The sequence below is a fragment of the Taudactylus pleione genome, unplaced genomic scaffold (assembly GCF_031769625.1).
Source record: "Taudactylus pleione unplaced genomic scaffold, aTauple2 ptg000217l, whole genome shotgun sequence".
In the NCBI taxonomy this organism is placed as follows: Eukaryota; Metazoa; Chordata; class Amphibia; order Anura; family Myobatrachidae; genus Taudactylus; species Taudactylus pleione.
Genome location: NW_028284619.1, coordinates 5,076,764 through 5,103,943, shown reverse-complemented (window position 1 = coordinate 5,103,943; position 27,180 = coordinate 5,076,764). Strand labels below are relative to the sequence as shown.

General features: G+C 42.4%; 1 pseudogene; it reads left to right on the top strand.

The window, feature by feature from the left end:
- The first annotated feature begins 1,364 nt into the window (after positions 1-1,364).
- LOC148517428 (interferon-induced very large GTPase 1-like) lies at positions 1,365-8,021 on the top strand (annotated as a pseudogene).
- The last annotated feature ends 19,159 nt before the right edge of the window (positions 8,022-27,180 follow it).

Below are 27,180 nucleotides of genomic sequence, written 5' to 3'. Positions count from 1 at the left end.
GGAGAGGCCAAGAGAGGAGGTTAAATAGAGTAGTTTGGAGGCATAAGGAGATTGTGGACTGTCAATGGGGATATTGAAATCACCCATAATGATGGTGGAGATGTCCGAGGAAAGGAAGTGAGGGAGCCAGGCAGAAAAATGTTCCAGAAATTGTTGAGGTGGCCCAGGCGGGCGATAGATAGCAGCAAGTCGCAGAGAGAAAGGGGTGAAAGTGCTGATAGAATGTACTTCAAATGATGTAAATGTGAGTGAAGGTACCTGTGGGAGAACTGTGTATGTGAAAGATTGGAAGAGTAATATTCCTACTCCACCTCCTTTACAATTACCAGGCCTAGAGGTGTGTGAGAACTGTAGGTCACCACGTGAAAGTGCAGCAGGGGAGACAGTGTCTGATTGTGTAAGCCATGTTTCTGTTATTGCCAGTAGGTTGAGGTTAGTTGAAATAAAGAGGTCATGGATGGATGTTAGCTTATTGCAGACAGAGCGTTCATTCCATAAGGCACATTTTAGTGATTTGGAGGGTGAAGGGAGGCATGCAATGTTTATGAGGTTAACTGGATTTATAGTTCGTTATGTGCATTAATATTATTTATTAGTTGTTATTATTATTAGAATCAGTACTTGTTGATGGGAGCTTGATCTATTGTTCATGAGGAGGTTTTTTCAACTTGCAATGTTCATTTCTACATATTGTCAGAATAGCCATTATTTGCACATAATGGGGCTGATACAGAGCTGAAGACCCCTTCAGTTGTAATTACTGCTGCATTGTCTGCATGGAAATGTGTATTGTCGCCTTTATACTTATTTGCTTACATCTCATCTATCAGACTGCCTGATCGGTAGACTTGGCTTCATAGCTTTCACCATGGCCAGTGCACTTACGCCGGCACAAAAGATATAGCAGAAAACAGCTGCACAACTCTGCATAGCCCATAATTCCATCTACATGCCCCTTCTAAGCTATGTGTACATACAAGCGCCCCCATTATCATCCAGTTACACTACTTTAGCTGTAAGTGGAAATGTGAATGTGTTGCATTCTGCATGTGTGTCTGCATCTGTAGATGTGTATGCACAATGCTCAACATGTAAGATCCTTCCGCAAAACCAACTTGCATTCAATTCTGCTTCAGTAATAAAATTAATTTCCCTGCTCTGTTGATATTTAAATAACTTAACAAATAACATACCATAAGACAAATAACATACTAAAAGATAAATAAAAACAAGTTGCAAAATCCTTTATTCACAACAAAAGAAGAGAGAGAGAGCAAATGTCTCTCCATTCTAATTCACAGGTAAAGTTCACTTATTTAGGAGGTTCAATTCAGCTTACTAACAAGTTGTTTTCTTCAACAGAAATGTCAGGAGAACCTCAAGAACCAGATGACAGGTCTGCTGCTGAAGAGCTGGTCATCAAACTGAAAGAGACGGGCTTGGATTCTGAACATTGGTGCTGTGTGCTAGAAGAACAACTGGGCATTAGAAATATTCAGTCATTACGGTATATACAGCCGGAAGACTGCTCACTACTAGAGGAGAACATCATATATACCTGGGAAAGAAGAGCATTGCATAAACTATGTAATATACCAGACAGCAGTGTACAGATTGCGGAAGCACAAGAGAAGCGTTGTCAGTCACTGAAAAATAAAAATGAACAAGCTTCTAAGATACTAACAAAATTAAAAGAGTTGAGATCTGAAGGGAAATGTCGACAAGATGAGATTGTCAAGCAAAGGGAAGAAGAAATGTGGAAAGCCCTGGAGATACCTACTGAATGCTCAGCACCTCCTGAAAAACCATTAGTGGATCTGATAGATTACTTTGAAAACCAAACTAAGCTCAGAGAGGAATCATATCTAAAGAAAGAGAACTTATGTGATGAAGACATCATTAAATGTGCTTCTGGGGGGCTGGCACTTGAGGGGATCTTGCAAACAAAAAACATTGAAGATGTATTTAAGAAACATGAACCACTTCTCTGCATTCCAGAAGGTGTCAAACTTGTTGGACCAGAGCAAAAACCAGTTTTGCAGCAAAAGGAATTTACATCTCATGAAGAAGAATCACAAATTCAAAGACTTGTTGAAAAGATTGGGTTCAGTTTAAATAGTTCAATTAGTGTTGGCTTTATGGGGTTCAACCTAAACAGCAGTATCGGTTCCAGAAAATCTTCACAATCTGACAAAGTTAAAAAAAAATCCAAAGAGCAGACTTATGTGTGTACAAACAGATATAACTACATCCCTCTAGCTTCTTGTTGCTTTACAATGGACCAGCTCAGACTTTCCCAGGCTGCAGTAAAGACAGTAAAAGACATTGAAAAGTTAATTGGCATAAATTCAAAGGAACATATTTAACAGCAAGATGTGCTGAATTTTTCCAGAGATTTGGCTCACATGCCAACCTCGGTCCCCTACACTTTGGGGGAATATACTGGTGGAAAGCTTCCATGCAAGGAGTTTCTACCAGTCAGTTGCAAGAAGCAAAAGAAATGACATCTGAAGCACTAAACATGTACATGCGTGTTAGTTATGCTGGAAGAAGAGGAGACATTGATCTGTCAACAGCAAACACACAGGGTTCTGTGGAGAGGTCTAAAGTATCAACATTTCAGAAAAATATTCAGTTTTCTGTAACCAAAACAGGGGGTCCACCAGAAGCTGATTCTCTCTACCATTGGAAATTGGGACTTGTAACCAGTAACAGAACCTGGAGTGTCATAGATCGAGGATTTCAGCTGATACCTATATGGAAGATCATCACAAACAATCACAAGGAGGAGTTCAAAGATAATTTGAAACTTACTTCTTGCCTAATTAATCATTACACATCAGTGACTGACCTCACCCCTGAAATGATGGTGGGAAAACATCTAGTAAACGATTTGGATAAAACAAAACTGTTCTTACAAAGTGTGAAATCCTGGAATGTTGTTAATTCCAAAGAACATTTAAAGGATCTGACTGACTTTAAGCAGACACTCAATGAAACCACAAGAAATTATGGTGACTTTATGTCTGTCAGATAACAGTCTACAAGAATGTTTAGTGAGTATTGTTAAGAAATACAAAGACAGTTCTGAACAAGACACATATATCATAAAAGTTTCATTGCAACATCTAATCGAACCTCATATTTATTCTGTTGAGAACTTCCCTAATGCCTCATTTATGAGATGGATTTATGATTCTGAGAAGGATGAACTTGATCACATTTCTGTGTCTAATTATGAGGAGCTCATTGATGTTTTAAAGAACTCAATGGAAGAGGTTCTAAATGCTAGTGTTGTTATGCAGTCATCCACAGAAGATCACCAACAAGCAAAGGTTAAAGCTACAACACAAATTGGTCTCTCATTGTATTCCTTCCTGAGAACTATGAGGAAGATAAAACAAACTGACATAGAATTATTGGTTCTCTGCATTGCAAATAACTCTGGGTATTGTATGGAAAATCACAACTTCCGGGACGTTTTAGGATATAAAGATATTGAGTTTATGAGAAATCAGATACAAGAAGCCTATCAGGAGTACACAAACCTCAGAAGTCAATGTGATCAGCGGGCTCAAGCATTCGTCCTGTACACAGGTTTAACATTTGTAGGTCAATATAAAGAAATCTCTCTGGAACAAAAAGGAGAACGTTTACATTTTATGAAGAAACATCTGGCAGACTGTCTTTCATCCAATGTCAATAATATAATTGAACAACAGTCAGAGTACTGTAATTGGAGTAACATGGAAGATGACCTAAAAGCGTTTAGCTACGGACACATAAAAAAAGAATTTAAAACAGATGAAATTGCTAATGAATTTAATAATCATGCCAGGAAGGAGCAAAAGATATGACTAATGATGAAGAAATGGACTGTAACAACATTAATACAGACTTTTTGCAATTATTGAAGAGAATGGAACTTGACAAGTATTATCCACAAAAAATTAAGACCACTGATTTCCATAAGATCTGTAGATCTTCCCTCTATGAAACACAGATTACAGAAGAAAAACAACTTCCTTTCCATTTCTTGCAAAGATTGCTCATGTTGGATTATCGTGCACGATATGTACAGTGTGAATTCAATGGTGATCCCATTCAGGATAACACACGCGATGAAGATAATAACATGGACACATCTGAGGGTATCTTTGATGGTTTCCTTGATGACATTAATGAAGATTTTGAGCATCACAGGACAAATAGTAAACAAACCATCCACCCTATGGATGTGCAGATGGCCATTTTTCATTGTGCTAATGATTTTATGAGACAATATATTTGCACAAAACTATCACTCTGTCAGTTTGCTGTACCACTTGGATGGCGTTACAGAGATTGCCTGGTATTGTCCAGGTGGGAAGGAGGATGATGCATTTGATGACTGCATCACATTTACTAATCTCCATGGTGATGCCAGAGACCATGATCAACAGGTAAAATTCTTGCAACAAATTTCATCTGTCCTTGTAGTAATGTTCACTGATCCAGATGCAAAGGATTCAAAGGGGAAAGAAGTGCTACAAACACTATGGAAATCTTCTATACCATTAATCTGTTTGCTTGCAGACAAAGAACATTGTCAAACAAAAACTGGTTTGAGGAGAAAAATAGGTATAAAAAATAGAAATGAAGCAGGATTTTTACAAGAAGTAACAACAGCGATACAATCATTATTACCTAGTTTACAGCAAGGGTATTCCATTATCAAATGTGGAAGTATTGCCAGATCTCTTGGATTTATGGTTGACGAAGACAAAGAGCAATGCAATCAAGGCAGGGAACAAGCCGAGGCTGTTTTCTCCATATTAAAAGTAAACAAATTTTCAGACAGGAAGAATTAATTTCTTTCTTTACAGGGTGATCTCTGGCACGAGTGGTGCATGAAAGACAAAGAAATGACTCGACTTAAAAGAAAAAACAATCAGAGTATTGAACAACAAAGAAGTGACATCGAGTCTCAAAAACATATAATTAGAAACCAACAACTAGAAAGAGCTTTTCCACTCAATGACTTCATGAAATCTTTTCTACAGATTCTACACTCAAATGTTCAATGCTCAAAAATTTATTTTCTCCAGTGGCTCAAAATTTATTTGGATGACTTATCTTCAAAAACTCTGTCAGTGCTATACCAGGAGTACCACAAGGTGTGGTCAAATATAAAGAAGGAAAAGCAAAGTGGCAAAAATAAACAGATTATAGAAAAAATGGAGAAAGGTTTAGAAAAAGTATCAATTAAGATCAATATGTCAACATTTGGGCTTGAACACATTCTTAGAGAACTTGGACAAATCTATGAAGCACTAGAAACCTTCCCCAAAGATGATGAAAGATTTTTCACTTTGCCAAAAATAGTGGCAAATCTCATGGTCTCTGGGTATCCGGTTGAGTTGATGGATGGTGATGCTGCCCATGTGCCATTGAGGTGGATTCGATCTATTCTGGATGAACTGATAAAAATACTGGGAGATAGAAAGCTTTATGTCCTCTCTGTACTGGGCATACAAAGTACAGGTAAATCCACATTACTAAATGCTATGTTTGGGCTCCAGTTTGCAGTAAGTGCCGGGAGATGTACTAGAGGAGCATTTATGCAGCTTATAGAGGTATATGAAGAAATAAGGTCTGAAATGAACTTTGACTATGTTCTAGTTATAGATACTGAGGGGTTAAAAGCTGTGCAGTTGTTAAATGAAAATAATATTAATCATGACAATGAATTGGCTACATTTGTAATTGGCCTGGGTAACCTTACAGCAATCAACATTTTGGGGAAAATCCCTCTGAAATGCAAGACATCCTGCAGATTGCTGTCCAAGCCTTTCTGAGAATGAAAAGAGTCAATCTACAACCCAGCTGTATATTTGTTCATCAAAACGTTGGAGAAATCACAGCCAAAGAGAAAAATATAGAGGGACGAAGACGACTTCAGGAAAAACTGGATGAGATGACCTTGTGTGCTGCACAGCAAGAGCAATGCGATGTCACCTGTTTTAATGATGTCATCAAATTCGACACTAAGAGAACACATGCTGACACTTCAAACCAAAATCAATAACCAAATTCACAAGGATGAAATAAAATCAGTGAGTGTAATGTTTCTAAATAAAGAGTTTGAACAAAAATACAAAACAATCCTGGAAAATTTAAAGATCTTTTTTAATGATGAAAGAGATGGGGAGATACTAGTTCAATGGAGAGTGAATACAGAAAACAGGATTGCTACTATTAAAGATGACCTTATAGCAGAGATAAGTAAAAAAGCAGATGAACTAATCACATTATCAAAGGACAATAGAAAAATAAATGAGATAAAAGACAAATATGAGGAAAAAATGTTTGCAGAAAGCAGAAAAATGGCCCTGGTCTTGAAAGGAAAAAACTTAAATGTTGAAGACTTGCTGGAAAAATTCAATAAAATGTGGAATACTTTCATTAGCAGAGCAACTGCGGCAATACATACTCCTGACCCACCAGCAATCACAAGGGATTTAGAAAATGTTTTTCTAGAAAGCTTCAAGCAAGAAACCGATCTGGTTGATACGATCAGAAATTCTTATAAGTGGACAAACTTAGTTAAGGAGTTCTCTAAGTACATTTCAACTAAATGCAAGTGTATTCTATGGCATGAAAAGCTTTCGTTTGCAGAGAAGAAACATATAGAAAGCGTAACCCGTGCTTTAAACAAGCGAGTAAATGAATACATTGATCAAAAGCAGCAGCAAAAAATGGATTATCAGTTTATTTACTTTTATGAAATTCTGAACATCCTAAATACAGAAATAAGCTGTATGTTGGACTGTATGCATAAATTTAAACGAGAATACACACTGTATGTGTCTCTGTTCTTGTGCCAAAAGGCTGCCCGCAGATTTAAGCAGATCTCTGATGCCTTTTGAAAAGCCAATGATCCTGTTGTCCATCTACAAAGTAAAAGAGAACAATTCTGGCAGAGTTTTAAAATCTCTTGTGAAGGAACAAAACAAATCACATCACTGGCCGACTTTCTGTGTAACACATTAAAGGAATCCATCCAACAAGGAGTGTATGAGAAGTCTGCAATCCAATTAGCTGGTGCCATGAAAAGTAACCACCCTGCTCTGAATGGGAACAGATCAAAACTAGATTTCTGTCTACTTAAGTCACTGGCAGAGAAGGAGAACTTCCAGGATTATATGGATTATGTCACTGATCCTAAATCAGCAGTGCGAGCCTTTATTGGGGAATGTATTGACCAATATAATAATGACAAGACCAAGATAGCAGTCACCCTGCACATTAATGTGGATCACTTCAGGAACATTATAATACAGGCTATAGGTACATCATCTGTAATGGTCAGAGACAGACATGGCGACGTCAGCTCATGGCTGGAAACTTTCTGCTCAGAGCTGGGAAGTGAGATGAATCTGTCCTGTGCTGACCTCAAAAGTGTGAAATATCAGAACATAACAGATATAGATTTTCTGAAAGAGGCCATGAAACAGGCTATGGAAATTGTGGTGAAAGACCTAAAATGTGACTTTTCCAAGTGTGATCTGATCAATTTGAAAAAAAAGATTCTTGAAATACTATTTAGTGGGTTTCCGGGGTGCTGGCAAAAGTGTCCATTTTGTGGCGCAGTCTCTACGAATACTATTGCTGACCATGATGGGAAACACAGTGTGAAGTTCCATCGTCCTCGAGCTATTAAAGGTGGTAAATGGCACAAAACAGATCACTTTGTCACAGATATATGTACCACTCTTGTATCTAGTGATCTATGTTTTATAGTTGGTGATGACAGGCGCTTCCCCTACAAAACCTACAGTGATGCTGGACCTCCTTACAGTAACTGGTCTATTACACCAGACAACTCCTCACTAACTTACTGGAAATTGGTGATCTGCCACTTCCAGTCTGCATTGGAAGAACATTATAACTTACGATTTACAGATAGGGGAAATATCCCCTCACATTGGAAGAGTATAAATAAGCAGGATGTCATTTTGGAGTTAGATGAACAAATGTAAATGTCTAAAACAAATTAATTAAAATTTCTCACTCTATTTTAAAAACTGAAGAGAGCCTACAGGGTAAGGCCTACATGTGTCCTATAATCAGCATCGAAGATCAATTTATGCTTCTAGTGTAACCTGAGATAATTATAGGGAGAAAATCAATTGACATTTTAGAACAAAATTGGACAGTAATTGGCTGGGAGAATATTAAGAGTGTTCAGTACCATAGAAGGAATAATCTGATTGGTTGTGAGCTTCAGCAGTTATTCCACTTACCAGATGCAGCTCTCTATAACATATTAATGTTCCTAATTCAGTTTTAGCCCCTTAATACCAATGAGTTCCTGTATATCTATAACACATGTCTTCAATGATCATTATATGACCTTTATTCTGCTATAAAGATAGTTGTTTAGCACTATAACCCTCATATAAAACCAGTATGCTTAAATAATACTTGTTGTGCAAATCCTGCTTACTTCATTTATGCATCTATTTTGGTTTTATTATTACTATAATAAATCATGTTGTTTATGTCGGATTTACCCTAACCCCGCTAGCTAACACTAGACTCCCCCTGCACCCTTATACTTACCTTCGGGATGCCGACTGTCGGGATACTGGTGCCGGGATCCCAACCTGTTTTGATTTCAGCGCCGGTATTAAGACTGTCGGCATCCCGCACGCTGGGATGTCGACTACATCCTGATTACCTGATCAACGTAATCGATGGTAATGCACATGAGTATTCTCACTGATCAATTTATATTGGGCAAAGAAACCCCCAATGTTCTCAAATATGTTTGAATAACTAGGTTTACAAACTGTCTAAATCATATAAAAAAAGCATTTGTTATGTAATTTTTGTTTTGTAATGTTTTAAAACAGAATGGATAAATAATAAATGTATACAAAATAATCAATTTCCCCAGGTCTGTGTGTCTTACTATAGTAACTGTACAATGCTATAAGTGTAGACTACGGAATTCTATATGGATTGGTACCCTGTGTCTTACTAGACTTTAAATAATTTTTTGGGAATATAATTTCTAACTTCTTGTCCTGCTTATACTGTAAATCTTGACTTTAAATGGCTTTATTAAACTACTTGGTATTCATTTTCCTCATAACTTAAATCCTCCATAATACTTCTGCAGTTGAGTAACATATGACATCGCCTCACTTTATCCCTCACCAGCCCTTATTAAAGTCTAATCCCCATCATATGTGATTGTAGGACAAGTATAGTGTGTTACAAGGTTCTGAAAGGACTGAATACCTAGGCCCACAAACCATTCAGCGCCATGATAATCAGGCACTCGTGTTTGGAGTTCCATAGTTCTGACTCACCCATTGGGAGTTATATAATGGGTACAGAGATTATGGAACCAGAGTGATTTCAGTGAGTTGACCACTAAATTTAAAGTTCAGGTGACAGATACTCCAGAATTACCTCAATTGTTGAATTTATAAATTGAATTTCATACAATGTGCGATTACCAGCACAACCTTTCTACATGGAGAGTCTTATCCCTATTCTGCTGTTGGTGGAAGATGCTCCTTCCATTATCTATCTCTGTCTGAGGCTTATCACTTACCTCCATTCCCTTCCTTAATTTATTACACTTCCCCTGTCATATGCAGCCCTACCCTCACTAACCTACTAATCACACAACTGCACTTGGCTCAGCTGCCAGCGCTCCCTGAGCTGCCCATATGACGTTATCTCAGTGTGCACCCCATGTGGGTCAACACAGTCCCTGCCTCTGGCTGTAATGTGTTAATAGTGTACACCCTGTGGAAATGCACGGAGGGTCCAGCAAAATTTATTTTGAGGGAAACTTGTTATTACTAGATATGAGCAGGTCCGGTTCTCTGAGAACCGGACCCACCCGAACATAGGGGATCCGAGTAGGAATCTAAAACGATGAAGAACGTCATCCTCCTGCAGTTGGATTCCTGGGGGGTTTGCTGAGTCCCGAGCTGTGCTGTGCTCTGTCCAGGGGGGACATCACTGTCTGTTTACAACTTTCAAAATGTAATAAAATATAAGAAAAAGATAATAAAAACCAGTGTCATCTCTTAATCCACATAGGAATGTATACATCAATTTACAAATAAACAATTGGAATGTTGAGAGACCTCTGTGCAAACCTGCAAAATTATTCAGTAAAATGATTATAAGATAGACATCATATATTAGTAGGTGTACAAATAATCTCATTGTTGAAACACCTTCATGTATAAAACTTGCAAATAGTTAAACAACACGAAACCTCAGAAGTTAGCTCCGTTATGCACTTTATGTCAACGGGTTCGTTATAGGCAAGCAGAAACATATAAACTCCGTTTTAATAGCATAAACACTAATGATTATGGTTTAAAATTTACAAGTAATTGTCATGAAACCACCATGAACATTTTGGATATCACATTAAATGTTATCAGTAACGAATTATGTACTTCCACCTACAGTACATCAAAAGCGTAGATTGTAATAAATAAAAGTTGTCATCACAAAAGTTGGAAAAATAATATACCCAAAGGCCAGTTCCTGCGGTTAGAGAACTTTGTGGATCAGTCTGAGACTTTGTATAAGGCATTCATAGAACAAGGTTAGATCAAGGAAAAATCCCTATGAAATCCGAAAATAGATCATTGGCCTTTATAAAAAGATACAACTCTGCAGCCCCTGTTATAAAAAAGATTATTGAAAAAAAACTCCTCTCTTTTAAAACTTGACAAGTTCCTTACTACGACATGGCATGGAGTAAGCAAAGTGGTATTTAGGAAGACTAATAATTTAAAACAAAAATGACCACCAAGTCAATTTAAGAATACAATCACAGCTTCCAACAAGGATGATAGATTGTCATGGTTAGCTCCCAAACCAAAAGGTTTTTTCAGATGTGGCAAATTGAATTGTCACACCTAGAACATGCGGAGCACAGAAGCGACAAGATTTTTTCATCTATTGATGCAACTAATTATCTCATCAAATAATTTTTGAATTGTCAATCATCCTATGTGATATATGTGGATATGGCTTACAATACGTCGGTCGGACTACACGCACCCTTAATATACGATTTCTAGAGCACAGACATTGTATCATGAATAATCTCAAAACAAACAGTCTCCATAGACATGTCTACATGTTTTGTTGGAAATCTGAAATATATTAGGGTAAAAGCAATAGAGTAAATTAGGCCTACCAAAAGAGGAGGGGACAGATTAAAACATTATGTAGAAAAGAAGCATACTGAATTTTCAAATTAGGGACCTTAACGCCTAACGGGCTAAATGATAACATCAAATTGAATAATGTTTAACATGGATGATCTTGGGGAAGGGAGATATTAGTGGGATGGATGCTGTAGGACCCTAGGGGCTCATCCTTCCTCTTGTCCCTCTCGTGATTTACTATGCAATAGGAGAACATTTTGTTCCATACTGGTCTAACCTCAGAAAGGTCAGTAGTTATAGTATACAAAAAAACACATTACCAGGTAGATATCTATAAGTAGAGGTATTGATTAATTTTTTGGTATTATTAGATATTCCTTTCTTCTTTATACAATCCTCCTTTTCCTGACTCTAATTGCTTGTGTTGTTTTCTACATAAGCTTATTCACATGCTCATATTATACGGATGTGGTAGGGTTCTTCTTCTTTTTTCAAAATTATTGTATATATTTTGATTAATTTATACGGAGTATCATTACACTAGCAGACGTGTCAATTACGCAATGCTTGGGTTTTTTTATTTTTATTTATGTGTCTATGGGCTCTATTTACTACAATCCGCATTTGTAATGCAGATTGTAGTGTAAGATTACCGACTGAATTCACATTGCAAATTCAGGCAATATCACAGGGATTTACTACAAATCCCTTGCAGGGACAGAGCTTGCGAGAAAGCTCTGTCCCTGCGAATCTCCTCTGGAGCCTTATCATGGTGTTTTCGCAAAAAATACAGTGACAAGTGCCCTGTGCATGCGCCGAACGGCCGTCTGTTTAGACCACACAGCTGATTACTGGGGCCGGCTCCGGGCTATGCTCTGCATGTTAGAGTGGAGCAGGAGTCCGGTAACCAGGGGAGACCCTGGATAACGCCACCTCCAGGTGGCGTTATTATCACAGAGCTTTCCCCGGTATTTTTTCACATTTTGTTTTTAGTAACTTTGGTCAGATCACATTTCCCATTACAATTATGGGAAATGCGATCTGCTTGCTAAAAATAAGTGATACTTAGGGGTAGGGGTGTGCACCGGCCACTTTTCGTGTTTTGTGTTTTGGTTTAGGATCTGGATCTTTCTTCGTGTTTTGGATCTGGATAGGTTTTGCCAAAACCACCCTTCCGTGTTTTGGGTTCTGGGTTTTGGGTTTTGGATCTGTATTTTTTTTTAAAAAGCATAAAAACAGCTAAAAGCACAGAATTTGTGGGTTTTTCTGCTCCTATGCTATTATTAACTTCAATAACCTTAATTTCCACTCATTTCCAGTCTATTCTGAACACCTCACAATATTGTTTTCAGTCCAAAAGATTGCACCGAGGTAGCTGGATGACTATGCTAAGCGACACGAGTGGGCGGCACAAACACGTGGCCCATCTAGGAGTGACACTGCAGTGGCAGACAGGATGGCAGTTTGAAAAACTAGGCCCCAAACAGTACATAATGCAAAGAAAAAAAAGAGGTGCAAGATGGAATTGTCCTTGGGCCCTCCCACCCACCCTTATGTTGTATAAACAGGACATGCACACTTTAACAAACCCAGCGTTCCCGCTAGGCTGTTTTAGCGGGGCGCGGCGCCCTGCCCTCCTTCCGGAGGGCAAAAAGCACCCTGCCCTCCAGGAGGAGGGCAAAAAGCGCCCTGCCCTCACAGCCTGCGGGAGCCGTTCTCACCCGCGGGACGCAGTGTCCCGCGGGTGGAGAAACATGCGGTGACCCGGTCACCGCCGGAGAATAGACGCCGGGCGCATGTGCCCGGCATCTATTCTCCCTGTCTGCAGGGCTTGGGGGCTGCCCGGCGTGTCCGTAAGTGCCGGGCACGCCCCCAAAAGTGACGAAAAGGGGACGCGTCTTATAGACACGCCCCCTTTTCCGATGACCGCGCCCCCTTCTCGGACGCGCGCGCCAAAAGGCGCGCGCGCGGGCATGCCCTCTCTAGCTCCGGCGCCCTGCCTCCCGCCGGAGCTAGAAGGAACACTACAAACCAATCATTTCAGCGCCAGGGTCTGCCACACAACTGTGGCTGAAATGATTGGTTCGTTTGGGCCCCCACAAAACAAGCTGGCAATTAATCTGTCCCTGCACAAACTGGCTCTACGGAGGCAAGATGTCGTCCTCATCCTCCTCATCCACCGATTCCTCACCCTCTTCAGTGTTGTGTACATCCTCATCCTCACAGAGTATTAATTTGTCCCCGCTGGAATCCACCACCACAGGTCCCTCTGTACATTCTGGAGGCTGGTCTCCCTGGAAGAGTTGATAATTCATTTTGATGAACATCATCTTCTCCACATTTTGTGGAAGCAACCTCCTACGCCTTTTGCTGACAAGGTTCCCGGGTGAACTAAACACTCTTTCGGAGTACACACTGGAGGGGGGGCAACTCAGGTAAAATAGAGCCAGTTTGTACAGGGGCCTCCAAATTGCCTCTTTTTCCTGCCAGTACAGGTATGGACTGTCTGACATGCCTACTTGGATGCTGTCACCAATGTAATCCTCCACCATTCTGTCAATGGTAACAGTATCATATGCAGTGACAGTAGACATGTCAGAAATTGTTGCCAGGTCCTTCAGTCCGTGCCAGATATCCAAACTTGGTCCTGCCTGTCCTGCATCACAGCCAGCGGGTTGCTTAGGATACCTAACTTGTTTCCTGGCAGCCCCAGTTGCCTGAGAAATGAAGAAGGAGCTGTTGACGTGTCACATTCCGCTTCAGCTGACAGTGTTTTCACCAGCAGGTCTTTGCACCTCTGCAGGCTTGTGTCAGCTGGAAAGAGAGACACCACATAGGCTTTAAACCTAGGATCGAACATGGTGGCCAAAATGTAGAGGTCTGATTTCAACTGATTGACCACCCTCGAATCCTGGCAAAGTGAATGAAGGGCTTCTTCCACAAGTACCACATGCCAAGCGGAATTGCTCAGTCTTAGCTCCTCCTTCACTTTCTCCAGCTGCTTCTGCAAAAGCCTGATGAGGGGAATGACCTGACTCAAGCTGGCAGTGTCTTAACTGACTTCACGTGTGGCAAGTTCGAAGAGCTGGAGAACCTTGCACAACACGGAAATCATTCTCCACTGCGCTTGAGTCAGGTGCATACCCCTCCCTTGGCATGTCATAGGTGGATGTATAGGCTTGAATGGCCTTTTGCTGCTCTTCCATCCTCTGAAGCATATAGAGGGTTGAGTTCCACTGCGTCACAACCTTTTGCTTCAGGTAATAGCGGGGCAGGTTCAAGAGTGTTTGCTGGTGATCAAGTCTTCGGCACGCAGTCGTTGAATGGCGAAAGTGGGCAGAAATTTTTCAGCCCACCCAAAGCATCTCCTGCACGCCCCTGTCATTTTTCAGAAAATTCTGCACCACCAAAATTATTGTGTGAGCAACACATGGGACGTGCTGGAATTTGCCCAGATGTAATGCCTACACAATATTGGTGGCGTTATCAGATATCACAAATCCCCAGGAGAGTCAAAGTGGGGTAAGCCACTGGGCGATGATTTCCCTCAGTTTCCCTAAGAGCTTGTCGGCGGTGTGCCTCTTACTGAAACCAGTGATACACAGCATACCCTGTCTTGGAACGAGCTGGCGTTTCTGAGATGCTGCTACTGGTGACGCTGCTGTTGTTGCTGCATAAGGTGATACATCTACCCTGTGGGCTGTCACAGTCATATAGTCCTTAGTCTGCCCTGTTCCACTTGTCCACATGTCCGTGGTTAAGTGGACATTGGGTACAACCGCATTTTTTAGGACACTGAGGACAGTTTTTCTGACGTTTTTGTACAGTCTCGGTATCGCAACCAACATAGCAGTCAAGGCCTCAGTTACCCGTTCTGCTTCAGGATGACTGCTGTCGTACTTCATCCTCGATGCTAAGGACTGTTGGAGGGTCAATTGTTTAGTAAAAGTACTGATGTTCCTACTTCCTCTCTGCAGCTACAGCGGCAGCAGTAGGCGTAGCAATGCAGGATCCTCCGGAGGAATCCCGGATAGGAGAGTCAGTCATGCCAGTGACATGGCCTGCAGGACTACTTCCGATCCTGAGTTTCTGAACTTGACAGTAACTTTTTATGAATGCACTGCAGGTGACGTATAAGGGAGGATGTTCCTAGGTGGTTAACGTCCCTACCCCTACTTATATCACCTTTACATATGGTACATATGGCAAGACAGTTGTTGTCCGGATTTGGATAGAAATATTGCCAGACCAAAGAGGTGGAATGTTTGGTATTCTGCCCAGGCATGACCATGATGGGCTTTTTCATCCCACGGACAACAACTGTCTCCCCCGAGTCTGATTTAAGCAAACCACATCACCATCAGAATCCTCCTCAGTGCCAGCTACACCAGTATCCCCATCCTGTTGTACTTCAACAGTGACATCTTCAATTTGCATATCAGCAAGTGGACTGTGGGTGCTCCTTTCAGCACTTGCAGAGGGCGTGCAAATGGTGGAAAGAGCCACCTCTTCCGGTCCAGTGCTGGGAAGGTCAGGCATCGCAACCACCACCACACTTGGACTCTCCTTGGGGATTTGTGATATCTTCTTAGAATGCACAGTTCTTCGCTGTGCTTTTGCCAGCTTAACTCATTTGATTTTTGTAGCGGGAGGAGGGCTTCCATCGTCATGTGAAGCTGAACCACTAGTCATGAACATAGGGAAAAACCTTAGCCGTTCCTTGCTACTCCGTGTCGTAAATAGCATATTGGCAAGTTTACGTTTCTCCTCAGATGATTTAAATGTTTTTTTAAGGTAATTTTCCTGAACTTTGTCATTTGGGATTTTATATGCCCTCTACTATGACAATGGGCATTGACCTTGGCAGACAACGTTGATGGCATTTTATCGTCTATGTCATGACTAGTGGCAGCAGCTTCAGCACTAGGAGCAAGTGGTTCTTGATCTTTCCCTATTTTATTTTTATCGGACAAAGATTTGTCCTCCATTTATGTTATATTGATATATACGTGCGGTTAAGGGGCACACAAACATAGAAAAGAAGAATTTTACATTTTTTTTGGAATGCACTTTGGAGGTTACACACACCCTTTAACAGACTTATGACACAGACGCATGCTTGGCGTTGCTCCTTTGTTGATGCACGTGTGGCTACTGCGCATACATTTCGCACACAAACACAGAAAAAAATAATTGTTTATTTTTTGTGGAGCGCACTTTGGAGTTTACACCACCCATTAACAGGCAGGCGCATGCTTGGCGCTGCTCCTTTGTTGTTGCATGTGCAACCACGGTGCACACAATTCACAAACACAGAAAATTATTTTTTATTTTGTTTGGAGTGCACTTTGGGGGTTACACCACCCTTAACAGATGAGCCAGCCAGCCCTTTACTTATGACACAGGCGCACGCTTGGCACTACAGTACTTTGTTGATGCACGTGCGGCTACTGCGCACACTATTCACAAACACAGAAAAAAAAATATTGATTTTTTTTTGGAGTGCACTTTGGGGGTTACAGCACCCTTTAATGGACAAGCCAGCCGGCCCTTGATTTATGACACAGGCACACGCTTGGTGCTACTTTGTTGATGCATGTGCGGCTACTGTGCACACAATTCACAAACACCGGAAAAAAAAAATTCTTTTTTTTTGGAGTGCACTTTGGGGGAGCACCGCTGATGGACAGATCACCCCCTGGACAACACTACAGCACCCCTTTATGGGACACTGCACAACACAGTCCAGCCAGCCCCTATAGACTTTAGAGTGGACACAGCCCCTATGGACAACTGACTGCACAACACAGCCCAGCCAGCCCTAGCTCCCACCCTCCCTTTTCACTGACCACAGCTGGAGTGAAAAATGGCACCGACGCAGGGACCTTTTAAGGAATCCAAAACCCACGAGATCCGGAAGGCGGGATGATGACGTTTTGCCTCGATTTCAGTTCCGAGTCAGGCGGGAAAACCCGAGCCGGACTCGGTTCCCGACTCGGATCGGGGGGGCTTTCAGCAATCCGAACCCGTTCATCCCTACTTAGGGGTTGGAGTTGAATTTTACAAATCCTACTCCAATTGCCCTTTAGTAACTGTAGGTGATACAAAAATAATGTGAAAAGGTAAAAATAATGTTAATAAATAGAGCCCTATGTGTTTATTTGTTCATGTATTAATATTATTTCTGTGTGTTTAGAACATGTTCTAATTTTTATAATTGGTGATTTAATAAAGTATATACAGTATATATATATATATATATATATATATATATGTATATATATACACTGCTCAAAAACATAAAGGGAACACTAAAATAACACATCCTAGATCTGAATGAATGAAATATTCTTATTAAATACTTTGTTCTTTACATAGTTGAATGTGCTGACACCAAAATCACACAAAAATTATAATTGGAAATCAAATTTATTAACCCATGGAGGTCTGGTTTTGGAGCCACACTCAAAATGAAAGTGGAAAAACACACTACAGGCTGCTCCAACTTTGATATAATGTCCTTAAAACAAGTCAAACTGAGGCTCACTAGTGTGTGTGGCCTCCACGTGCCTCTATGACCTCCCTACAACGCCTGGGCATGCTCCTGATGAGGTGGCGGATGGACTCCTAAGGGATCTCCTCCCAGACCTGGACTAAAGCATCTGCCAACTCCTGGACAGTCTGTGGTGCAACGTGGCGTTGGTGGATGGAGCGAGACATGACATCCCAGATGTGCTCAATTGGATTCAGGTCTGGGGAACGGGCGGGCCAGTCCATAGCATCAATGTGAAGAGCACAGGGTGCCAGTGACGAATTTGCCAATCTTGGTGTCTCTGGCAAATGCCAAACGTCCTGCACGGTGTTGGGCTGTAAGCACAACCCCCACCTGTTGACGTCGGGCCCTCATACCATCCTCATGGAGTCTGTTTCTGACTATTTCAGCAGACACATGCACATTTGTGGCCTGCTGGAGGTCATTTTGCAGGGCTCTGGCAGTGCTCCTCCTGTTCCTCCTTGCACAAAGGCGTGGGTAGCGGTCCTGCTGTTGGGTTGTTGCCCTCCTACGGCCTCCTCCACGTCTCCTGATGTACTGGCCTGTCTCTTGGTAGCGCCTCCATGCTCTGGACACTACGCTGACAGGCACAGCAAACCTTCTTGCCACAGCTCCCATTGATGTGCCATCCTGGATGAGTTGCACTACCTGAGCCACTTGTGTGGGTTGTAGACTGTCTCATGCTACCACTAGAGTGAAAGCACCGCCAGCATTCAAAAGTGACTAAAACATAAGCCAAAAAGCATAGGAACTGAGAAGTGGTCTGTGGTCACCACCTGCAGAACCACTCCTTTATTGGGGGTGTCTTGCTAATTGCCTATAATTTCCACCTCTTGTCTATTCCATTTGCACAACAGCATGAGAAATTGATTGTCAATCAATGTTGCTTCCTAAGTGGACAGTTTGATTTCACAGAAGTGTGAATGACTTGGAGTTACATTGTGTTGTTTAAGTGTTCCCTTTATTTTTTTGAGCAGTGTATATATATATATATATATATATATATATTAGGGGTGAGCGGGTTCGGATTTCTGAAATCCGAACCCCCCCGAGCCCCCCCCGATCCGAGTCCGATCCGAGTCAGGCTCGACTTTTCCTGCCTGACTCGGATCTGAAATCGAGGCAAAACGTCGTCATCCCGCCTTCCGAGTCTCGCGGGTTTTGGATCCTATATAAGGCACCCGTGTCGGCGCCATTTTCTCACTCGGCTGTGGACAGTGAAGAGGGAGGATGGGAGTTAGGGCTGGCTGGGCTGTGTAGTGTAGTGTAGTGTAGTGCTGCTGTTGTCCACTACTTCAAAGTCCATAGGGGCTGGCTGTGTTGTGCTGTGCTGCTGTTGTTAATAGGGGCTGTGTCCACTACTTCAAAGTCCATAGGGGCTGGCTGGACTGTGTTGTGCAGTCAGTTCTCCATAGGGGCTGTGTCCACTCCAAAGTCCTGTGCAGTGTCCCAGTCCTAAAGGGGTGCTGTAGTGTTGTCCAGGGGGTGCTCTGTCCATCAGGGGTGCTCACCCCAAGTGCTAAAAAAATAATATATTTTCTGTGTTTGTGAATTGTGTGCGCAGTAGCCGCACGTGCATCAACAAAGTAGTGCCAAGCGTGCGCCTGTGTCATAAGTAAAGGGCCGGCTGGCTTGACCATTAAAGGGTGCTGTAACCCCCAAAGTACACTCCAGTCCAAACCAAAAAAAAAAATATTTTCTGTGTTTGTGAATTGTGTGCGCAGTAGCCGCACGTGCATCAACAAAGTAGTGCCAAGCGTGCGCCTGTGTCATAAGTAAAGGGCCGGCTGGCTTGACCGTTAAAGGGTGCTGTAACCCCCAAAGTACACTCCAGTCCAAACCAAAAAAAAAATTATTTTCTGTGTTTGTGAATTGTGTGCGCAGTAGCCGCACGTGCATCAACAAAGTAGTGCCAAGCGTGCGCCTGTGTCATAAGTAAAGGGCCGGCTGGCTTGACCGTTAAAGGGTGCTGTAACCCACAAAGTACACTCCAAACCAAAAAATATATATTTTCTGTGTTTGTGAATTGTGTGCGCAGTAGCCGCACGTGCATCAACAAAGTAGTGCCAAGCGTGCGCCTGTATCATAAGTAAAGGGCCGGCTGGCTTGACCGTTAAAGGGTGCTGTAACCCCCAAAGTACACTCCAGTCCAAACCAAAAAAATATATATTTTCTGTGTTTGTGAATTGTGTGTGCAGTAGCCGCACGTGCATCCACAAAGTAGTGCCAAGCGTGCGCCTGTGTCATAAGTAAAGGGCCGGCTGGCTTGACCGTTAAAGGGTGCTGTAACCCCCAAAGTACACTCCAGTCCAAACCAAAAAAATATATATTTTCTGTGTTTGTGAATTGTGTGCGAAGTAGCCGCACGTGCATCAACAAAGTAGTGCCAAGCGTGCGCCTGTGTCATAAGTAAAGGGCCAGCTGGCTTGACCATTAAAGGGTGCTGTAACCCCCAAAGTACACTCCAGTCCAAACCAAAAAAAAAATTATTTTCTGTGTTTGTGAATTGTGTGCGCAGTAGCCGCACACGCATCAACAAAGTAGTGCCAAGCGTGCGCCTGTGTCATAAGTAAAGGGCCAGCTGGCTTGACCGTTAAAGGGTGCTGTAACCCCCAAAGTACACTCCAAACCAAAAAATATATATTTTCTGTGTTTGTGACTCGTGTGCACTGTGGCTGCACGTGCATCAACAAAGGAGCAGTGCCAAGCGTACGCCTGTGTCCCATAAGTAAAGAGCCGGCTGGCTCATTTCTTAAAGGGTGGTGTAACCCACAAAGTGCACTACTCTCCAGCAAAAATAAAAAAATATTTTCTGTGTTTGTGTGCGCTTTAGCCGCATGAATATATATCAATATAACATAAATGGAGGACCAAACTTTCTCCGATAAAAATAAAATAGGGAAAGATCAAGAACCACTTCCTACTAGTGCTATTGCTGCTGCTGGGAGTTGTTCATCATCCCAGAGAGGAAGTAGGAACATCACTACTTTTACTAAACAATTGACCCTCCAACAGTCCCTAGCGATGAGGATGAAGTACGACAGCAGACATCCTGAAGCAAAACGTATAACTGAGGCCTTGACTGCTATGTTGGTGTTAGACGTGCGTCCGGTATCCGCCATTAGTGCAGTGGGATTTAGACAATTGATGGAGGTAGTGTGTCCCCGGTTCCAAATCCCGTCTAGATTCCACCTGCATCCTCAAAGCAGCAGCGACAAGCGTGCATCTGTCTGTTAAAGGATGGTGTAACCCTCAAAGTGCGCTCCACAAACAATAAAAATTTTCTTCTTCTTTTTTCTGTCTTTGTGAATTGTGTGGGCTGTAGCCGCACTTGCATCCTCAAAGCAGCAGCGACAAGCGTGCGTCTGTCTGTTAAAGGGTGGTGTAACCCTCAAAGTGCGCTCCACAAACAATAAAAATATTCTTCTTTTTTTTTCTGTCTTTGTGAAATGTGTGGGCTGTAGCCACACCTGCATCCTTAAAGCAGCAGCGACAAGCGTGCGTCTGTCTGTTAAAGGGTGGTGACACCCTCAAAGTGTGCTACACAAACAATAAAAATATTCTTCTTCTTTTTTCTGTCTTTGTGAATTGTGTGGGCTGTAGCCGCACTTGCATCCACAAAGCAGCAGCGACAAGCGTGCGTCTGTCTGTTAAAGGGTGGTGTAACCCTCAAAGTGCTCCAAAAAATAAAAAACTATTTTTTTAATGTGTTTGTGACTTGTGTGCGATGTAGCCGCACGTGCATCAACATAGTAGCAGCGCCAAGCGTGCGCCTGTGTCATAAGTCAAGGGCTGGTTTGGACATCTAGTCCGGATTGAAGGACATGCCAACAATTTCTGACAAGTCTACTGTCACTGCATATGATACTGTCCTCAAAGCAGCAGTGACAAGCATGCGTCTGTCTGTTAAAGGGTGGTGACACCCTCAAAGTGTGCTACACAAACAATAAAAATATTCTTCTTCCTTTTTCTGTCTTTGTGAATTGTGTGGGCTGTAGCCGCACTTGCATCCTCAAAGCAGCAGCGACAAGCGTGCGTCTGTCTGTTAAAGGGTGGTGTAACCCTCAAAGTGCTCCAAAAAATAAAAAACTATTTTTTTAATGTGTTTGTGACTTGTGTGCGATGTAGCCGCACGTGCATCAACATAGTAGCAGCGCCAAGCGTGCGCCTGTGTCATAAGTCAAGGGCTGGTTTGTACATCTGGTCCGGACTGAAGGACGCGCCAACAATTTCTGACAAGTCTACTGTCACTGCATATGATACTGTCCTCAAAGCAGCAGTGACAAGCATGCGTCTGTCTGTTAAAGGGTGGTGACACCCTCAAAGTGTGCTACACAAACAATAAAAATATTGTTCTTTTTTTTTCTGTCTTTGTGAATTGTGTGGGCTGTAGCCGCACTTGCATCCTCAAAGCAGCAGCGACAAGCGTGCGTCTGTCTGTTAAAGGGTGGTGTAACTCTCAAAGTGCTCCAAAAACTAAAAAACTATTTTTTTAATGTGTTTGTGACTTGTGTGCGATGTAGCCGCACTTGCATCCTCAAAGCAGCAGCGACAAGCGTGCGTCTGTCTGTTACAGGGTGGTGACACCCTCAAAGTGTGCTACACAAACAATAAAAATATTCTTCTTCTTTTTTCTGTCTTTGTGAATTGTGTGGGCTGTAGCTGCACTTGCATCCTCAAAGCAGCAGCGACAAGCGTGCGTCTGTCTGTTAAAGGATTACATCGGTGACAGCATCCAAGTAGGCATGTCAGACAGTCCGTACCTGTACTGGCAGGAAAAAGAAGCAATTTGGAGGTCCCTGTACAAACTGGCTCTATTTTACCTGAGTTGCCCCCCCTCCAGTGTGTACTCCGAAAGAGTGTTTAGTGCAGCCGGGAACCTTGTCAGCGAAAGGCGTAGGAGGTTGCTTCCACAAAATGTGGAGAAGATGATGTTCATAAAATGAATTATCAACTCTTCCAGGGAGACCAGCCTCCAGAACGTACAGAGGGACCTGTGGTGGTGGATTCCAGCAGGGACGAATTAATACTCTGTGAGGATGAGGATGTACACAACACTGAAGAGGGTGAGGAATCGGTGGATGAGGAGGATGAGGACGACATCTTGCCTCCGTAGAGCCAGTTTGTGCAGGGTCAGATTAATTGCCAGCTTGTTTTGTGGGGGCCCAAACGAACCAATCATTTCAGCCACAGTCGTGTGGCAGACCCTGGCGCTGAAATGTTTGGTTTGTTAAAGTGTGCATGTCCTGTTTATACAACATAAGGGTGGGTGGGAGGGCCCAAGGACAATTCCATCTTGCACCTCTTTTTTTTCTTTGCATTATGTATAGTTTGGGGCCTAGTTTTTCAAACTGCCATCCTGTCTGCCACTGCAGTGCCACTCCTAGATGGACCACGTGTTTGTGCCGCCCACTCGTATCTCTTAGCATAGTCATCCAGCTACCTCGGTGCAACCTTTTGGACATAAAAACACTATTGTGAGGTGTGAGGTGTTCAGAATAGACTGGAAATGAGTGGAAATTAAGGTTATTGAGGTTAATAATAGCATAGGAGCAGAAAACCCCACAAATTCTGTGATTTTAGCTGTTTTTATGCTTTTTTTCAAAAAAATACAGATCCAAAACACAAAACCCAGAACCAAAAACACGGAAGGGTGGTTTTGGCAAAACCAATCCAGATCCAAAACACGAAGAAAGATCCAGATCCAAAACCAAAACACAAAACACGAAAAGTGGCCGGTGCACACCCCTAATATATATATATATATATATATATATATATATATATATATATATATATATATATATTAGTATGATCTGTTGAGATGCATCTATTTCAATGTTAATTGATACCCTAGTAGGAGAGAAAGTATTAAACATAATTTTAGGAAGTAATGAAATGGTTAATTGAACAGATCACATTCGCTATCAATCAAAATTAGATTGGTTAGCTGGATTATTTGTACACCTACTAATATATGATGTCTATATTATAATCATTTTACTGAACAATTTTGCATGTTTGCACAGAGGTCTCTCAACATTCCAATTTATTATTTGTAAATTGATGTATACATTCCTATGTGGATTAAGAGAGGACACTGGTTTTTATTATCATCTTTTTCTTATATTTTATTACATTTTGAAAGTTGATTCAGACCTGTTCACTAGCAAGGGGCTAATCGTTGCAGACGATGTTCGCTAATGTGCACATGCGTGTAGTTCGCAGTGCGCAAACTAGTATGAGCGATCGGATTTTGCTCGCTCGCCCTGCAAAGATAGCCCAGTGGAATGAGTGACAGTAGAGGCCGTTTGTAGATGGTAACAGGGGCAGGGCAGTAGTAACGGGGTAGTGTAGTTGCGGACGCAGGCGTGCCAGAGTGTTTTCACGCTGTTTCTGGAGTGTGCATAATTAACAGGCAGCGTCATAGTACACGTCACCTGGTGGAATTATATACTGAAGTGCTCGCAGTGCTTGCGGTAGGGTACAGTCAACCACAAGTGCTGCGGTCAGATCCGATGGAGCCCGATGTACCGATGGTTGTATATACTTCCTGGAGATGACGTACGCTGGTGGGTGGCTAGAGACAGGCTGGTGGGCATCTATAAACGCAAAGTGATCGCTTGCCAAGACATAGTGGGCCTGCTTATGCCTTGCCGAGCGAGCGGCTGCCTTGACGTCACTTTGCAAAATTTAAATACGCTGGGGGCGAGCGGCCGCATCTAGCGAACGGGTCTGAATCAGGTCCTAAGGGCGGTACTTCTGAGGAAACAGCCTTACGTACTTTGGATGAGAAACGTGTCAAGCTCCGCCCACAATTGATGACGCCACCAGAAAGTGCTCCTTCACTCGTACGGCAAGCAGCTCCTGTAGCCACTACGGTCAGTGCGGTGTGTCCGGACACGTGGCCACTCCAAGCACCGGAGGACAAGCGGGGTTATTATTCTCCGGAGTTCCATACAAAAGGAGCAAGTCATTTTCCGAAGGTCCGCATGCAGGAGAAGTTCACTGGTACTTACTCACTCCTTTGAACAGTTGACTAACTTTAATATCAAGGCAATTAGCCATGCACGGCAAATCAACATATATATAATAGGACTGTTCTGGTCACTGGGTGACCGCTGGAATATGGAGGCTTATTAAAAACTACTAATGCTATTAAAACGGAGAATATATGTTTCTGCTTGCCTATAACCTGTTGACATAAAGTGTATAACGGAACTAACTTCTAAGGTTTGGTGTTGTTTAACGATTTGCAAGTTTTAAGGTGCGTATCCACTACAAACTCCCGGCACGATGGCATGATTACGGCATCATAATCGTGTTGTCGTTTCCCTAGGGGTGCAGTGCCTACACTTAACGATTGATCGTTCAGTGTAGGCACATCAATCATCCCCGAACATGGTCAACCTTACAACGTCATCAGGTTGACCAGCATGTTCGAGCGATGATAGATGTCAAAAATGACCAGCGGGTGCGCACATCGCTGGTTGTTTTTGACATTTAAATGCCCGATTTGCGGCCAATTACTGAGCGATTGCACGATTACGATGTCGTAATCACATGAAGGTGTTTCACCACATGAAGGTGTTTCAACAACGAGATTATTTGTACACCTACTAATATATGATGTCTATCTTATAATCATTTTACTGAACAATTTTGCATGTTTGCACATTCCAATTGTTTATTTGTAAATTGATGTATACATTCCTATATGGATTAAGAGAGGACACTGGTTTTTATTATCTTTTTCTTATATTTTATTAAATTTTGAAAGTTATAAACAGACAGCGCTGTCTCCAGTTTGATCGAATATTGTTATTACTTTATATATGAGGGTCAGCTCCTCAGGTTTTTGGAACTAGCAGCAGTCGGTCACATTCCATTTTCATTAGTATTCAGTCTAGCATAGGGGTGACACTAGCGCTTTTATATTAAGTATTCTGTCCAGGGGGGGCTGTGTTGTTCAATCCAGGGGTGTGCTGTGCTCCATCCAGGGGACTGTGTTGTCCAATCCAGGGGTGTGCTGTGCTCCATCCAGGGGACTGAGTTGTCCAATCCAGGGGTGTGCTGTGCACCATCCAGGGGGCTGTGTTATCCAATCCATGGGTGTGCTGTGATCTGTCCAGTGGGGGGCTGTGTTGTCCAATCCAGGTGTGTGCTGTGCTCCATCCAGGGGACTGTGTTGTCCAATCCAGGGGTGTGCTGTGCTCCATCCAGGGGGCTGTGTTGTCTAATCCATGGGTGTGCTGTGCTCCATCCAGGGAACTGTGTTGTCCAATCCAGGGGTGTGCTGTGCTCCATCCAGGGAACTGTGTTGTCCAATCCAGGGGTGTGCTGTGCTCCATCCAGGGGACTGAGTTGTCCAATCCAGGGATGTGCTGTGCACCATCCAGGGGGCTGTGTTGTCCAATCCATGGGTGTGCTGTGATTCTGTCCAGGAGGGAGGCTGTGTTGTCCATCCAGGGGTGTGCTGTGCTCTGTCCAGGGGGCTGTGTTGCTCATCCAGGGGTGCTGTGTTGTCCATTCCAGGGGTGTGTTGTGCTGTCTATCAAGGGGTGTGCTGTCCATCCAGTGTGCTGTCTGCCCACAGGCTGTAAAAAAATAAAAAGGAACTAAAAGTAGATAAAAAAACAATAATAATAAGTAAAAAAAGTTCAAAAGATTTTATTGTGCTGTACCCTAGTGTATCCATATAAGCACTGTGACGCTGTATGCTGTACCTTCACCAGTGTATCCATATAAGCACTGTGACGCTGTATGCTGTACCTTCACCAGTGTATCCATATAAGCACTGTGATGCTGTATGCTGTACCTTCACCAGTGTATCCATATAAGCATTGTGACACTGTATGCTGTACCTTCACCAGTGTATCCATATATAAGCATTGTGACGCTGTTGGCCATACCGCAGTGTAATATTCATAAAAATATTGTGACGCTGTAGGTCATTCATACTGCAGTGTAATATTCATAAAGCTATTGTGATGCTGCCTTACGTTCCACAGTGTAATATTAATACAAGTATTGTGAGTGACGCTGTCAGTCATTCATACCGCAGTGTAATATTTGTAAAAATAGTGATGCTGCCATCTGTACCGCAGTGTAATATTCAGAAAAGTATTGTGACGCTGTAGGTTCATCATACCACAGTGTAAATTTCATACAAGTATTGTGAGTGATGCTATCGGTCATTCATACCACAGTGTAATATTCATAAAATATTGTGAAACTGTAGGTTGTGGATTCACATAAGCGTGGGACTCAGCAGTGTTTGTGTACAAAGTTTAAAATAAAGTTAAAGTTAAACCTTTTTGGTACAAATTGTGGTGTGTGATGTACCCCACTATGTTTGTGTTTGTTTATATGGAGAATGATCAGTTGAGAGGAGAGCAGGAACCACATACTAGTGATGGAGCTACTGCCTCC